Source organism: Acinonyx jubatus, chromosome F2, assembly GCF_027475565.1.
Source record: "Acinonyx jubatus isolate Ajub_Pintada_27869175 chromosome F2, VMU_Ajub_asm_v1.0, whole genome shotgun sequence".
Lineage (NCBI taxonomy): Eukaryota > Metazoa > Chordata > Mammalia > Carnivora > Felidae > Acinonyx > Acinonyx jubatus.
Genome location: NC_069394.1, coordinates 67388049 through 67404949, shown reverse-complemented (window position 1 = coordinate 67404949; position 16901 = coordinate 67388049).

The following is a 16901-nucleotide window of genomic DNA, read 5'->3' as shown; positions in this document are numbered from 1 at the left end:
CTGGAGAGTCAGCTGATCATTTTCAAATTGCCTCAAAGCGATAGAGACTACCTAAATGAAATGAATGTTAAAACCGGGCAATATCTTGTTTTAAAATATATGCCTATAATTGCGACAAATTCAGATAGCAAAATTGTCTTTCTACCTATTGGCTTTTCTTGAAAAATAAAAACATCAAAGTAATGATCATGACAATCCTTGCCAGGGGTTGGCAGTGCAGATTTTAACAAAGAGATTTTTTTTTTTTTCCAATTCACCAGCTTAGCTGCTGGCGCCATCTAGTGACCAATCCAATTGATAAACAAAGAGGGGTTGAGAAAATGTACTCAGATGATACAATCTCTTCTTTAGTATCTCTAGTTAATAATATCACAAAGAAAGAAAATGGGATATTCATAATATTTATGCTGTCATTCTAAAGTTATCAAGGACAAGAGAGGAAAAAATGCCTAATGTATGTCATGCCAAATACATTTTTAAAAAAAATTTTTAACGTTTGTTCATTCTTGAGAGATAGAGACAGAGCATGAGTGGGGAAGGGGCAGAGAGAGAGAGTCACAGAATCTGAAGCAGGCTCCAGGCTCTGAGCTGTCAGCACAGAGCCTGATGTGGGGCTCGAACTCACGAACTGTGAGATCATGACCTGAGCCGGTCAGATGCTCAACCGACTGAGCCACCCAGGGACCCCAATGCCAAATACATTTAAAGGAAAAACTTCACATTGAGATTGAATAGTGATTTCTAAAACAAGCAAGCAAAGATTTCAGACCAACCCTTCTTATACTAAAGACTAAACCTAGAAATAATGACAAATTGTTAAAAGTCCTCACTTTTCTGGGAATATTATGTAAAATGAAGTACTAGTATATTTTTACATCAAGAGGCGTGGCGGGATGGGAAACCCAAGCCTTATCTGACACACAAAATATTTCTTCATCATCATCATCATCATCTGGTATGAGAATGGTTCAAGTCCCAAATTTGACACCCCATGACTTTCTTCTTTGCAGACATCTCCCTCCTAGGCCTTTGAGTGAACACATGCCTGTATTTACATAGAGATTTCTCTGAAGAAGTTTTTCTCACCATATCTTGCTACTTTGTATTAGTGTTAATCCCACATCAGCACAGTCTGTCTGGTTGGCATTAAGTGCTACAAAGAACAAGGATAAAGTGCAAAGTGTTGCTGTTTAAGCATACCTTGGGTTTCTGTGGGAAGACAGATGCAATAATCCGCAATGGCCCTGAGAGACCCCGAGGCTTTGTGAGAGGGCCCACCTTCCACAAAAGGCACACAGCTGAAGATGCTGTCTAACCTCTAGCCTCCTATAAGGGAACACAAGGGTCTTGACCAAGTAGGTTTTAAGTCACTCAATTGCTTTTATGGTAGTTGCTGCTGCTGCTGCTGTTATTAAGAAAGGAAGTGAGGGAATAACATAGTCTAACAGAGAACCTGGTGAGGTTTTGATGAACTTCTCTAACGTGAGAGGATTGTGCTCCTGAAAAGTTTTCAGTAAAAAAAAAAAAATGTTTGGTTCCTCTGTTTCTGTGGGTGAGCTTGTCCTGAGTCACTGCCACCTTCCTGTCCCATTCATCTTATGAGCAATGGCTTTCCCCAATATCTAATTAATGGTTGGAGTCATCCATGGAAAGGAGGGAGCCCCCACCACACTATACTCCTTTTTCATGATATTTTTATAGAGGTTATTCATAGTTAAAATTATCTGCATATTTGTTTGCTTACTTAGTGATTAGTTTCCTAAACATTTATCAATTAATGTACATAGGCCATTATACTCAGGATGATTAAATCATTGTCCTTGTTCTCAAGGAACTTCCTGTGAGAGAAAGCAAGAATAATTTGGTCCAAAAGGGACAGCCAGGGTTCTGGTCACCCCAGTTCTAGGCTCTCTCTTTTGTTACCCATCCTGCTCACCAGACGGGTACATGTGGCCACTCTGTTAGCTCTCCTAAAACACTGCTCTTGCAAACTCTCTTATTCCCAATTTTCATTGACTCCATTGACTAGCAAATGAAGTCTTTCTTTTAGAGCCTGATATCCCCCTGGTACCCAACAATTTTTCATGAGACAGGTAAACTGGTCATTTTGTAGTGCACCATATTGACAATTTCACCATGGAATGCCTTTATGTCTCATTGTTCTCTATTGTAATCTTTTACCCCTTCTTCAACATGTAGGTTAGTGGCCGTGATTTAAAATGTCCCCACTCCTTTCCTGACTTCTCAGCTCGCTGAGATTTTTGCCTCTGAATTCTAGAATCCTTATGTATATTTCTACTCCTTAGCCTTCTATTGGGGTATTGCAGAGCCCTGAGTTTACACAGAGTTAGAAAAGGCCATCTTTAGAAGTCATCCACAGTCATCCTGGTGTGAGGGAGAAAATCCCTATTACTCGAAGCCAAGAAACTTCACACAGAATCGTAGCTCTACCACTATTTAGGAGTGAGGACTTTGAGTTTCAGTTTCTTCTTTTCTAAAATGAAGATAATTATACCCCGGTCTCATGACCATATGCGTATCAAAATCAAAATAGAACAATGAAGTAAACTGCGTGCTACACAACTGTACGAGCCAATATTGGAGATGAGGGAACTGAGACACGGATTCCCCCAGATTAGAGAGATGTCTCTGTGCACTGTTAGAACCAGAGAGTGTGTGCTGGAGTGGGGCGGAGGGAGTATCCTCCAGTCACTCCACTAAAGAAAATGAGAGTGTAACTGGGCCATGCTCACCTTTTCCCTACCACTGCCAGTCACTAAAACCTATTGCTTCTACCTCTCCCCCCCCCACAAAAATAGCTCTCTAATCCCCTATTATAATTGCCTTCATTCACTTCTTCAAATTCCATCTGCTGGTTCACTCAACCATTAAATAAATGGACTTCTTACCATGCCCCAGGCGTAATACTAGCCATTGAAAATGTAAAGATGGATAAAATTTTATTCCAATTTTCCAAAAGGTCACAGTTTGTTTGTTTTTTTAAGTATGTCTTACATCCATCAGGATAAGTGGAATCAAAAAGCCAGATTATACCAGTGTTAGCAAAGATGTAGAGAGATTGGAAGTACTGGTGGGAATTCAAATGCTGCAGCCACTTTGGAAAACTGCCTGGAAGTTTCTCAAATGATGAAACATAGAGTTACCATATGACCCAGCAATTCCACCCCTAAGTGAATGCTCAAGAGAATTAAAAATACATGTTCATGAGCACTTGGATGGCTCAGTTGGTTAAGCATCTGATTCTTGATTTTGGCTCAGGTCATGATCTCACTGTTCATTAGATTGAGCCCACGTCGGGCTCTGTGCTGACAACACGGAGCCTGTTTGGGATTCTCTCTCTCTCTCTCTCTCTCTCTCTCTCTCTCTCCCTGCCCCTCCCTCATTCTCTGTCTCTCATGCATGTGTGTGCTCTCTCTCTCTCTCAAAATAAATAAATACATGTCCACACAAAACTTGTACATGAATTCTTCTGTAAATGGAAGAAGAATTCATAATAGCCAAAAGGTGGAAACAACCCAAATGCCCATGGATGAGCTAATGGACAAACAGAATGTGTTATGTCCATTCAATGGAATATTTTTCAGCCATTAAAAGAAAGGAAGTAGTGATACATGCTATAACAGGGATGAACTTTGAATACATACCATGTGAAAGAAGCCATTCACAGAAGTCCATACATTATACGATCTCCTTCATAAAAGTCCAGAAAAGGGAAATCAATAGAGACATACGCACTAGTAGACTAGTGCTTGCTCGGGGTTGAGAGTAAGGATGGGGTCAGGGAGATAGGAAGGGGGCAATAGCTAAAGGCCATGCTGCTTCTTTTTAAGGTGATGAAAGTATTCTAAAACTGATTGTGGTGAGGGTTGCACAACTCTGTGAATATACTGAAAGACACTGAAATTGCATACTTCCAGTGGGTGAATTGTATAGTATGTGACTTATATCTCAATAAAATTGTTTTGTTTTGTTTTGTTTTGTTTTGTTTTTTAAAAAAGCAGAGTCACATAAGTGCCACAGAGGATTTTAATTGCCAACTCTGGAGTCCCTAGAGATTATTAAAGAGGAACTTCACCCTGAAGATCAAGAAAGGCTTTATAGAAAAGTGATGATATGGCCAAGACTTGAAATATGAGTGGGTGTTTGTTGTTCCAACGGTCCTCCTCCCTTATGTTAGTTATGCAGCCATCACAGTGATCTTTTACAAATTAAAATCTGATCATGCTAGAGAGGGGTACACAAGGGTCTTTGAGGCACTGCTGATGCTCTATTTCTTTCTGTGGGTAGAGGGTACGTGAGTTTATTTCTCTGTATATAAAGATCATATACATTCATTGGAATGGATGATACATTGTAAAATGAAGAAATATCATTGTATTATCCTACCTAAAATCACTCATCAATACAATATCACCAACATAGTAGAGATTCATTTGCTTGGTACAACATGGCTTTGTCTCGCATTACATCCTCAGTTATTTGCACAGTATCTAAACACACCAGACCTGTTGATTTAGGTTGTCTCAGAGCCTGGGGCCATGACTTGGGTGCAGGCAGTTTATTTAAGAGGTGATCCCCAGAAGCAAGAGCGAGGGAGGGGCCAGCTAGCAGGGAAAGCCAAGAGAAGGATGCATTACTAAGGTTGCCTCTGTAGACAGTGAGGCTTTCCCTCCACCAACACCTGTGAGAAGCATACGGAATGCCTCCCAGAGTATGCTGGGGCACACCTGCTCCTATGCCCCATGGCAGCTAATTTAAGAACGGGCCAAACAGATTTCTTAAGGGATCAGAAAGGGCCCTGAGTCAGAAATGTGTATATACTACCTAGATGTGTAGCTGGAAAAGGGAGGTGTATTTTAATAGCCTTTTTAGGTACTTTAAATATTCTTTGAAGCTTTACTGAAACCCATTGAAAAGCTACAATGTGGAGTCAGAACCCGTTTTAACATCATGCTTTGGTCATTTAGAAAGTATTGCTTCACTGGGTCATGAAAATTTTCCAAATGTTCACAGATTTTATTATACAACACCAAAAAAATCTTATTTGTTGATATCACCACCTATCTCATCAGAAATGTCTTTAAGTGTTAGAAAGCCTTAACGCCCACTGTGGTAGGTTCAAGTTTTCAAAATTTCTAATTTCCATCTGAAAATTCAAATTTTACCACCGGCAACAAATACTGTGAGTCGTTTCCCTTCCAGTGATAGATTCATTTTCTTTCGTTTTTCTTTTTTTAAGAAATTGTCTGCCAAATGTCAAAGTCTGAATAAGCATAGTTTGTCAGTCATTCTTTTAAGTAAAACTGGTGTTTCATGTACTCAAAAGTCTAGATTTAATAAAACTAATACTTTTTTCTGAGTCTTTAATGGCATTGTTAAGTGAAACGTTTTCTTTTTCTTTTTCTTTTTCTTTTTACTGTCAGTGTATGGTGTTGAAGAATACAAATAAAAAATAGTTAGATACCACTATGTTGATTCACACAGTTTTGCCCACTATTGCTTTTGCACAATTAGTGCAAATGTCAACCCAGTAGAAAAGGTCCCATAATATCTTGGCATTATTATGACAGTTGTTTTTGCCTCAGGGAAACCCAGAGTCTCAGGGACCCCCAGAGATGCCTAAACCATGCTTTGGGGACTGCTGAATTAGAGTCCTAGTGTGCCATAAATTATTTGCAACCTTGAAAAGAATTTCAGGAGTTTATTAAACTCGACACATTCAAACAGGCTCAAAAGCATGTTCTAACACCGGCTAATTACTTAGCTCATCCTAACAGTGTCTCTTCATTAATTCTGGCCTATTTAGTTTTACCCCAGACCTGTGCCCCAATTCATTCTCTGACATACACAGCATCCAACCAGAGAGACCCAGCACAACACATGAAAACAATCAGGAAAGAGAAACAGAAGTGCTTTTGCCATTCTGAAACACCTAGTTTCATTGTCAATGGGTTCCAGAATCATCAGTTTGCAGTCAAGTTTTTCTTGAATAGCTCAGCTACTTTTAGGTGTCCAAAGAGAAATTAAAGAAAGGGGCCATTGTCCATAGTCAGATTTGAGTTCTAATACATTCCTATGGACCAGATTAAAATGCAGGCAGCAGGAATGAAAATGACTCTACAGAATGGTAAAGTCAAAGACTAGAGGTGAACTTTCTCCTTTAACACTTTCCTTGGAATGTACCATGTTTTAAATTTTTTTTAACGTTTTTATTTATTTTTGAGACAGAGGGAGACAGAGCATGAATGGGGGGAGGGGCAGAGAGAGAGAGGGAGACACAGAATCTGAAACAGGCTCCAGGCTCTGAGGTCTCAGCACAGAGCCCGACGCGGGGCTCGAACTCACGGACCGCGAGATCATGACCTGCGCCGAAGTCGGAGGCTTAACCGACCAAGCCACCCAGGCGCCCCTGGATGTACCATGTTTTAAAGAAGAAAGGTCGTATCTTTCAGCAAGGACAACAACAGAGGAAATACTTGATAAAAATTCAAATGAAAAATACCCAAGGATTTTAGTTGACCAGTGCTTAGGCTGATTTTTCAAGACCCAGCAGGTCATATGCTTGGGAAAGCCATCTGCTGTGTGCCCTAATTTTCCTTCTGACTCATCTCTTACTGGACCATGACTGAACTGAATGCTTCATCACTAAGACAAGCGCTAAAAATATTGAGATCTTATGTTTGAATAGTGCTCCATAATTTATAAATATTCTCCTAACATTTGTTAATCACCTAAGCTGGACTAGCCATATGTATATCTGTGAGTTCATTTAGTGATAGTAGTATTTAAATTTATTGAGCATTTACTAGGTTAGACTTTGTGCTAAGCACTATATATATACTAACACTATACTATATATATATACTATATACATATATACATATATTCATAAATACATATATTTAATATATTTAGTATTTATTTAAATATTCCCAACAACCTCACAGGTAGAGCTATTAGTATTTCGACTTCATGATGAGAAATCTGGTCTCGGGGAATTTAAATAGCTTGCTCAACATCATGCAATTAGAAAAGAGTCCATCTGATTGAAGCTGAGGCTCTTAACCACTGGACTATTCTAGTCTAGTCTAGAATGTGCACAAAAAAGAGAAGATTGCGTTGTTTGAAGTGTGCGAGGCTGTGGGAGAGAAGGAGACATCTATTAAGTGACAAGCAAAGGCATTTTTTTCTCACCGCCAGTTTTATTTTTGGTGGTTATTGCTCTAATAATTAGAAGGAGAAAAGCATGCCTCCTCTTATGAGGCTCTGTGGCAAGTCAGACACCTGAGAAGGGTGCAAACTCCCTGGGCCCCAAGTTCATCACTGTCATGCAAATGCTGCTACTGGGAAGTATATGGCAGTCAAGTCAATTTTAGGTTTTAGGTGGTGGAGACTTTGTCAATATGAAGCAGGCCTCTGGGTTTGTCATCCACTCCTTGCAGGCTCTAAATGAATGGTGACAGTATCCTTGCTGCTCCTGGAATGGTCCTGGACCTAAGACGGTGGCTGCCATTAAGGTCTTCCCCTACAGGTAATCTGGGTCCCTGACGCATGCACGGTCAGATCTCTCAGGCCATGAGAGAACCACTTCCCTCAGTGGAGCACCAATGTCGGAACGCCCAGTTGGCTCAGTTATTCCCAGGCCTGTGCTAATGAGCATGGCATCAGATTTCAATTCCTTTAGGAACCAATTGTCTCTACTTAGAGAAAAGTCTGTGCTGCTGATTCTAAGCTCCCATAATCAGAACTTTTCCTGTGGGATGGCTTGCAGGCAAGTCTTTCCTGGTGCCGGGTGCTGTTCAGAGAAGCAGTGAGGACTGAAGACAGAGGGGTCTCTGTGGAAGTAAAGGACATGCTCTAAAAACTGGTTGTAGAAATGACTTGAGGTCTCCATTCACCTATTTATTTAGCTTAATCAATATTTGTTTGATAAGTGGATAAATTCACTGTTTTCCCCTAAAGATCTTACAGCCATGATCTCTGTCTCTGATGAGAAGAGAAGAGAGGAAAGCCTCAGAATTAAAGGTGTCATTTTTTCTGCAGACCCTCACACAGGATGGAGAATAGAACAGGATCCATTTTAATAGAGTTAGCAAAAGATCAAGTAACTCTATAAGGTTTCTGACTCAGACTTCCTATGTTTCCTCTTGGGATTTCCTGTCTTTGTTATGTTTCACTATCAGTAGATAATTAAATCTGTCTTTAAAATTTTACTCTGTTTTACATGTAGTGAGAAAAACTAAGGACAGGAGTGTGGCTGTGCTCCACTCGAGCATTTAAATTTGGCTCCATTCACTCCTGGGGACCAGATTTGGCGTGGACAGTACAAATCAGAATGACTCCAAGGACAAACTGAAAGTCACAGGACAGAGGGAACGCTCCCTTCCTCCTGTTCCCTGTCAGGGTGTTCTCTTTGAAGAAGGAAGGACCATGCAAGGCTACATGACAGGAAGTGCTTGATAGCAATTCAAATGAAAGATCAGGTAGGGTTTTGGTTAACGAATTCAATTAAGCTCACAATGTAATGTGGCTACTAATATTCCCGGGCTGCGTGCGTCCAAAGAAATGCAATGTCCAAATTAGAGATTACAAAAGCAAGTAGTCTCACTGTGCTTTCTGCTGGTCACTAGAAATGGCTGGAGCTTACCTGGGCTCTGCCTTTCATTAACTACATGTGCTCGGGCAAGTTTCTTCATTTCTTTCAACTTTACTTGTGTTGTCTTTAAATGGGGATTTATAGTAATAGTTCAAAGGAGGTGGTGATGAGTAAATAAAGAGTGCATGGCAGAAATGTAGCCTGGCACATGGCCTATAAGTAAGAGCAATGAATAACAATGCAGATATTACTGTAGCTGCTTTGTATGCTCTGCCTCTTAATATAAGTGAAGGCCCCTAGGTTTCAAAGAACAAAATATCTGCCTCCCATACATACAATGAAGACTTTAATAAAAATATATGGAGGCTTTATGGGGCACCTGGGTGGCTCAGTCAGTTAAGTGTCTGACTTCAGCTCAGTTCATGATCTCACAATTTGTGAGTTCAAGACCCACATCAGGCTTGTGCAGCACAGAGCCTGGAGCCCACTTTGAATTCTGTGTCTCTGTCTCTCTGCCCCTCCCCTGCTCACACACTCTCTCTCAAAAATAAATAAACATTACAAAATATATATGGAGGCTTTAAAAACTTCATGGGGAAACTGGAGGGTCAAATGAGGCAAATGAGAAGGGACAGGTAGTGTTGGAGGTCCAAGCAGCAGGGGCAATTTGGGCAGGCAATCTTGCGGTCATTCTGTCTAAGATCCACATGCTAGCTTGGATCACATTTGCAGTGGGGAAAAATATTCCCCCCAAAGAAATCTTGCACTGTTACTTGTAAGAAGGCTGACTACCTAAGAAGCCAACAAATACTTCTAATATCTCTTATAAGATACTTCTCCTTTAAAATGTAAATTAAATAATTTAATTCAGAATTGCATTTACTGGTGTGGGGAACTGATTGAAAAGCATACTTGAATCCCATTTGTGAGGGATTTCAAGAGCCCAGGTGAAAAAATGCATCATGTAATTATTATAGTGTCCACTAGATGGCAGTCATTAGGGTTAGGCATTATTTAAAAACAAGTCCACAGCAAAATCTCCTAAAATGTTAAGCACTTTAACATTTGTTTTCTAATTAGCTTCACACAATAGTCCAGCAATCGTGAAATTATTATCCCAAGAGTTTCTATTTGAGAAAACTAATTTGCAGAGAAATTCACCAACTTGCCCTATGCCTGGAGTTTAATAATTAATCTAGTCTATTTTCTGTGCCTTTTCTACTAACTAACCTTACTTCTACTAACCTTAAATTCTTCACACTTAAAAAGTTTCAAGAACTCTAAAATTTTCAAGCTTAAAAATTGGAAGGGACCTTTAAAATCATCTATCTAATCTGTTCATTTTCAAGGTGAGGAAACAGGGCTCCAGAGAATTTAAGTAACTTACTCAAGGTCATAGCCAAGTCTGGGCTAAACCCTGAGTCCCACCCAGACCCGGGGTCTTTTTAACAAAACATACTTATTTCAGGGTGCCTGGGTGGCTCAGTCAGTTTAACGACCTGATTTCGATCATGATCTCATGGTCGTGGGATCAAGCCTAGCATCAGGCTCTGTGCTGACAGCATGGAGACTGCTTAGGATTTCCTCTCTCTCTCTCTCTCTCTCTCTCTCTCTCTCTCTCTCTGCCCCTCCCTACCTCTCTCTCAAAAATAAGTAAATAAACATTAAAAAAACACATATTTCTTTCTCATACACCATGTTGCACCACAAGTATACTCCCTTACCAAACTTCACTAATAATACCTGCAGAATTGAACCAATGTCTTTTTTTAAATTTTTTACTGTTTGTTTGTTTGTTTGTTTCAGAGAGAAAGAGAGAGAGAGACAGATTGCTAGTGTGGAGGGGCAGAGAGAGGGACACACAGAATCTGAAGCAGGCTCCAGGCTCAGAGCAAGCTGTCAGCACAGAGCTCGTCGTGGGGCTCAAACCCGACTGTGAGATCATGACCTGAGACAAAGTCGGATACTCAGCTGACTGAGCCACCCAGATGCCCCCGAACCAAAGTCTTCAGTAAAGCTTTGTAGAGCACAGGTATGCAATTTGGCTAAAATGTCCATCCTCAGGATGCCCATAAACCCTACAGCCATCTTCAGTGACAAACAAAACCAGAGTCTACCTGTGTCAAGAGTATCCTATCTGGCATTGCACCTCACCTCTTCTGGCTGTAGGAGAGCTGCTACAATGAAATGTGTGTTTTGTGGCTTGTCTGCTAAATGTTATGCTCTCAAGTAGTGAATTAGGCAGTATATTGTGTAAGATAGCCCAGACACATAAAAGAAACATCTATGCTGCCAAAGAGGAGCTAAGACCTACAGCATCCACAGAAGATCTATGGTCACCCCAGGAGCAATTGGCAATATTGTCACCATTCATTACGGAAATGGCCTTGAGCTAATGGCCAACTCAGAGGATATTGTTCACACTGACAAAGAGCTCTGCTCATGCTGTTCTCTTCACCCCCTCCGCCTCTGTCCAACACATACAAACCCTGAGAATTACAACCCCTTCACCTTGGTCAGTTTTTTTAGTTCAATGTATAATGAAACTTTTCAACATTCCTACGTGTCATTCTTCCATATGTACTGGTTCTGCATTGAAAGCATTCTTTCTAAGCTTATCATGCTGCATCATGAAACCTTTAGCCAAATATAACATCCAGCTAGTTCTGGAAAACTTCTGTTCTTACATAGTAAAAGGAAAGATCATGTAATAGAAAGGGCTCATCAGGTAGACAACTGATGGACAGTGGACAACTACCTTGACTACTAATCAGTAGAGGGCCTTTGATTTTGCTGTCGTGTGTGTGTGTGTGTGTGTGTGTGTGTGTGTGTGTGTGGTCCCCCAGTCTTTCAATGTTCAATGAGATTTAACATTGTTGCTATCAAAACTGGGTAAATAATATCTGCCACGGTTGGGGCTATTTATGTGCAAGCAATAGTAACCACCTTAAGCTAGATTAAGCAAAAATTAGAAGAATTTATTCAGAAAACAAGGATGTATTACAACCCAGAAAAGAAGTAAAACCTTAAGAAGAGCTAAAACCAGAAACTGAAAATGAAAAATGTTTCCTCATTCTCTATCTCTTGTCTCTGCATCTTCTTCAATCTTCATCGTGGCAGGCCAACTTCTTTGCTCTCTGTTGAGACACCAGAAGGCAGTGGAGAATGGTGGCTACAAGGTGACCAGCTGAAGGCATTTTACAAAGCTCTCTAAGAGCAGTTTTCAACGTAGGTAGAATGGGTCTGTTAATAGTTGCCTTTCTCCCTCAAAGATTAAATAAGCTAATACATGTAAAGTGCTTAGTAAAGCCCTAACATACAGTAAGCATTGAACACAGCTATTATTACTACAGGTGCAGAAGCTCTTACCCTTAATTTAAATCCAAAAGTTGTAAAAATCAAAAAGCTTTTGTAAGTTTTTAGCAAAATTATTTGGTGTCAAAACATGACTTGAATTGAGTTGACGCAATCGAATTCTTTATTCCACTTAGTGTGCGTGTGTGTGTTTTCAGACAGAAATAATAGTATGTTTGGTTATGGTGTGCTGCTGGGTGCCCACTGGGGACACTAGGAAGTATAGGGTATATGCACCTAATCTTCCTAAAATTCAAAAATTCCAAATTCTGAAACAGATCTGGTTTTGGAAAAGGGATGATGGGCTTGTTTTACTACTACTAACAAATTTACTTTAAGGCCCAATGCTTTGGATCGTGATGTGTACTGAATGTTAGAGTCAATATTTGAACATCACTGGCATAGCAAACTTCTTCACTGCATCTCAGTCTCAAAATAATTCTGTCCCATTGGGCAACTGAAAGTCATTTTATTTCCTTAACAACAGCAACACAAACAACGCAACTCTAGCCAGTGTATTAGTCAGCTCGAGGTGCCATAACAAAATACCATAGACTGGGTGGCTCACCCAACAGCAATTTATCTGGAGGCTAGAAGTCTGAGATCAGGCTGCCACCATGGGCAGGTTCTGGTGAGACTCCTCCTGGCTTGCAGAGAAGTCACCTTCTCGCTGCATGACCTTTGTCTTTGTGTATGCATGATGAGAGAGAGCAAAGCAAACCCTTTGCTGTCACTTTTCATAAGGACACTGATCCCTTCATGTGAGTCTCACCCTCGCAATCTCATCTCATCCTAATTATCTCCTAAAGATCCTATCTCCAAACACCATCACATTGGGGGTTAGGGGTTCAACATATGAATTTAGAGAGGACACAAACATTCAGTCCCTAAGAGCTAGTTATCCAAATGGCTCACACAAGGTACGTGATATTTTTTCATTCACTCCTTCCTTCATTTATTCATTAACACTTTCAATTGAGCATCTTCTATATCCACAAACTAGTACTTATTCAAGGTCAAGAGAGGCTGATATGGGGACTACTACCACACTGCTAGTGAGATCCAGCTTGCTTCCTTTTTCTCCAAGTTACCACTAGCAAGCACACAGAGGAAAGTAGTTAGAAAGAAGTGTCGGTGTGTGGTTTACTGTAGGGAGCGCTCTCCTGTCATTTGGACACTAGACTCTTCAGTTTTTCATGTCTCTACTTCGGCAATGAAGTGGAGTGAACATCACAATTGCATCTTACATGACTGCCATCTGACCCACCCCTGGAAATCTGGTCTCCAAGGCCAGCTCTCTGGTGAAGGAAGCCATGCAGAATGGATCGTGGCCTAATTGTGTCTGCTTGTTACAACGCACTGTCCTTAGTCTCCCAAGGGCTCTGCCCCAGAGCATTCCCTACACAGCCAAGTCCATTTGGCAAGCAATGCCTCTAACAAAGCAATGAGCTTGGCCTCATTAATGTGTTTGCCTCAAGGTCTGTAGTGCTCCTCCTTTCACTCTGTGGGCTCAAATTCTTTGATTTTCCAGGGTTTAGTATACTCAAGGTAACAGATGGAGTAGAGAGACCTGGACTTCTTTGTCATAAATGAACACCGCTCCAACAGGCTTACAGTGAACTTGGGCAATCCTTTTACTAGATTTATCCTTTATCCTTTACTAGATTTATCCTTTACTAGTTATTATGTTCCCAACCTATACAGTGAGGAGTTTGGCTAAGACAGTGATTTCAAATGTTGTAATAGCAGCAGAATCACTTGTACCAAACAAAGCTTATATGGGAGCCCAATATGCTTCATGCTCCAGTAATAAGTATTACTGGCCAAATCCTAGCAGAAGGCAGTACAGTTCATCGGGATTGCCCATAAAAGTCAGCCTCCCATGACCCAGGCGATTTATTTTACAGATGAAGAAACTAAGGCACCAAGATGTTAAGCACTTGGCCAAGATGCCCCAGCCGGTAAGTCCTGAAGGCAGAATATGAACCCAGGCAGCCTCAGACTAGAGGTCACCATCTTGTCCTTGAAGCGATGCTCTGCCTTGTGATAGAGTAAGAGTATAATCACAGTACAAAGAAGGTAATGAGCTTTGCTAGAGTGGGCCTTGAAGGATATGTAGAACTTTGCCAGACATAATAAGGATAGGGCTGGGGAGGAAGAGGATGGAAGTGGATTCACAGCCAGAACAGGATGTGCAAACCATGTGTTTCCAACAACATTGGTGAGCCTGAGAATCATTTTGACCAACTTTAGAGAACAGTTTGGATGTGTGTGGGAAATGAACCTGAAGAAGTGGCTCGAGGTCAGATCATGGAGGGTCTTGTATGTTATTCAGGGTGGTGTGGACTGAAGCCTATATACAAAGTGATAAGCTTGAAGGTTTTTAAGCAGTGGAATAACATAAGCAGATTTGCCCTTTAGAAACTTGGCAATGTGGTGAATGAATTGGAGGAGGCAAGATGTTGGGGGTGGGGGGGGTCAGTTAGGAGACTATTACAGCAGCCCAGGAAAAAAGATGATCAGCATATTACTTAAGGCAGTAGCAGTGGAGAAAAACAGAAAAGCAGAGATTCTTGAGAGATTTAGAAGGGAGAATCATCACAGCCTCGTGGACAGGTGGATGTGGGAGTTGGAGAAAGGGAGGAGTCCATCACAATTCTCAGGTTTCTAAATTACAGAATTTCTATGCCATATATGCCTCTGTTTCTATTATTTTACTTCTGGTTCAATTATTTTTATAGGGCATTTATTGAGTGCCTTCTCTGAGCCAAAATCTATGCTAGATGCTGTGGAGAGAAGGATGAGTGAGACAGAATGTTTTCCCTACTTAAGGAGACAGACACATATGCAGACAATTTCAACACAATGTAATAACTGTTATCATAAAGATATGCACAGGAATCACATTCTAGTGTAATTATTCATTTATACCACCTATAGCATTTCTTCTTCACTTTTGGGTCCTCAGGTGTCATGGCCATTGCCTCTCAAAGATTAAGCATTGGATGGGGTTAGATCTTCAGGACAGTTCCATTAGGATCAAAATCAGTTCCCCATGAGTCTTACAGGGCTCATATCTGTCAGAGAATGAGTAGTATATCCTAACCCCAAGACTGCATACATTCTTGGCCTACCATAGTTCATTAGCTTATGTCTATAAAAATGCCCAGTGAAACACAACAAGGAAGGAAAAGCAGAGCCTACCTGACTCAGGAGCCCCCTCCCTACTATTAGAATCAGAATATAAAGTTTCCAGGCTCTTGTTGGAGAGCAAGCTCCACCCAGGTTAAGATAAAGCCCTTCCTTCCACAATTACCCCTTTAAAATACATGGTTTCAGTGTAATCAAAACATTAGTCAAATCTTCATTCAATTTACTTTGCCTTCTCTACCCCAAATGAATGGAATGAAACATTATTCTGTAAATGTTGCAGTCCCCATTATAAGCTTCATAATATGGAATTATTTCTAATAATTTCTGAAAATCTTTACTTGAGACAAAAAAATACATGTTATTTGTAGTCTCCCTTCCCCCACCAAGTATCATCTAGTATTAGTTATTGTAGAAAACTTTACTTGAGTTATCCCAAAACTAAATTGTCCAAAATTCTATATAATGTCCCTGCACCAAACTTCCATTTATGCACTTCACAGAAACACAAGGTGTTTCCTGCCTTCCTCAACAGATGAAACGTAATTCAGAGATTCATGCTCACATTTGGGTATTGGATTCAACAAATAGAGTCTGATTCCTAAGTCCCTGACTGAGACAGTTTGGAAAACATGCAAATATGCAAACATATAATTTAAGTCACTGTTCCAGTTACTAATGCTACCTAAAATGTTATCCAATATTTGGTTGTTTAAAACAACGATTTTTTTATGCTCACAGATTTTTGTGCATCAGGAATTAGGATGGGAACAGTGAAGATAGTTTGGGGAGCAGGTGGACCCAAAGACTGGGATTGACCTAATGTCTTACGGCGAGAATTACATGAGGGCATGTTCACCACAAGGCTGGTGCCTGACCTGGGATGGCTCAGACAAGGGCTGTCGACCAGAGCCCCTCCCCTAGAAGCTCCGTGTTGACTTCCATATAGTATGGCACCCAAAGGCTACTTAGATGTCATACATGGCACTCAGGAAATGTGAGTGATGCAGCCAGAAAGGCAGAAGATACATGACCTCTTATGCCCTGGTCTGAGAAGTCCCGTACTGTTCCTTCCACTGTACCCCATTGGTTGAAGCAATCACCACCCTCCCAGACTCAAGAGCAGGAGAATTAGACTTCTCTTCTTGATGGGGAGAGACAGGGTCATGTTGAAGAGCACGTATGATAGGAGATGTCTTTGGAAATTATGATGTGACATAGTTATTATAATTTAATATAACTGGAATAAAATTTCCTTTCTCAAACATTGCAATTTTTAATAATGCTAAAAGTTGTAATATTCAAATTCTCGGACTATGCAGCTGAAGTCATTGGGCCTCTGGAGATGACAGTGTGCTTTCTAATTATTTGGGGCGGGGGGAAAGTTGAAAAGTCGCTAGTAATAGTAAATGGCTTCAGTTCCCACTATCCTCAAATGCCACTTTGGGGCAGAAATCAGGGATGGAAGAGTTTATTTTCAGAGTTGTTAGGGTATCTGCCTCAAAAAGTCTGATACATCACAGCACTGTTGTAGAGGCCATATCTAAAAAAAATAAAAGAAAAAGAAAAAAAAAACAATATCCTAATGTATTTTGTTGCTTTATAATTTGGTATTTTTGTTTGTTTGCCTTGTAACCATTCCAACATGTTGCCTCATGGAGATACCATCTAAGTAAGGATCCAGCAGAAGAGGAGTTCGTGGGGCGCCTGGGTTGCTCAATTGGTTAAACTTCCAACTCTTGATCTCTGCTCAGCTCATGGCCTCATGGTTCTTGTGAGT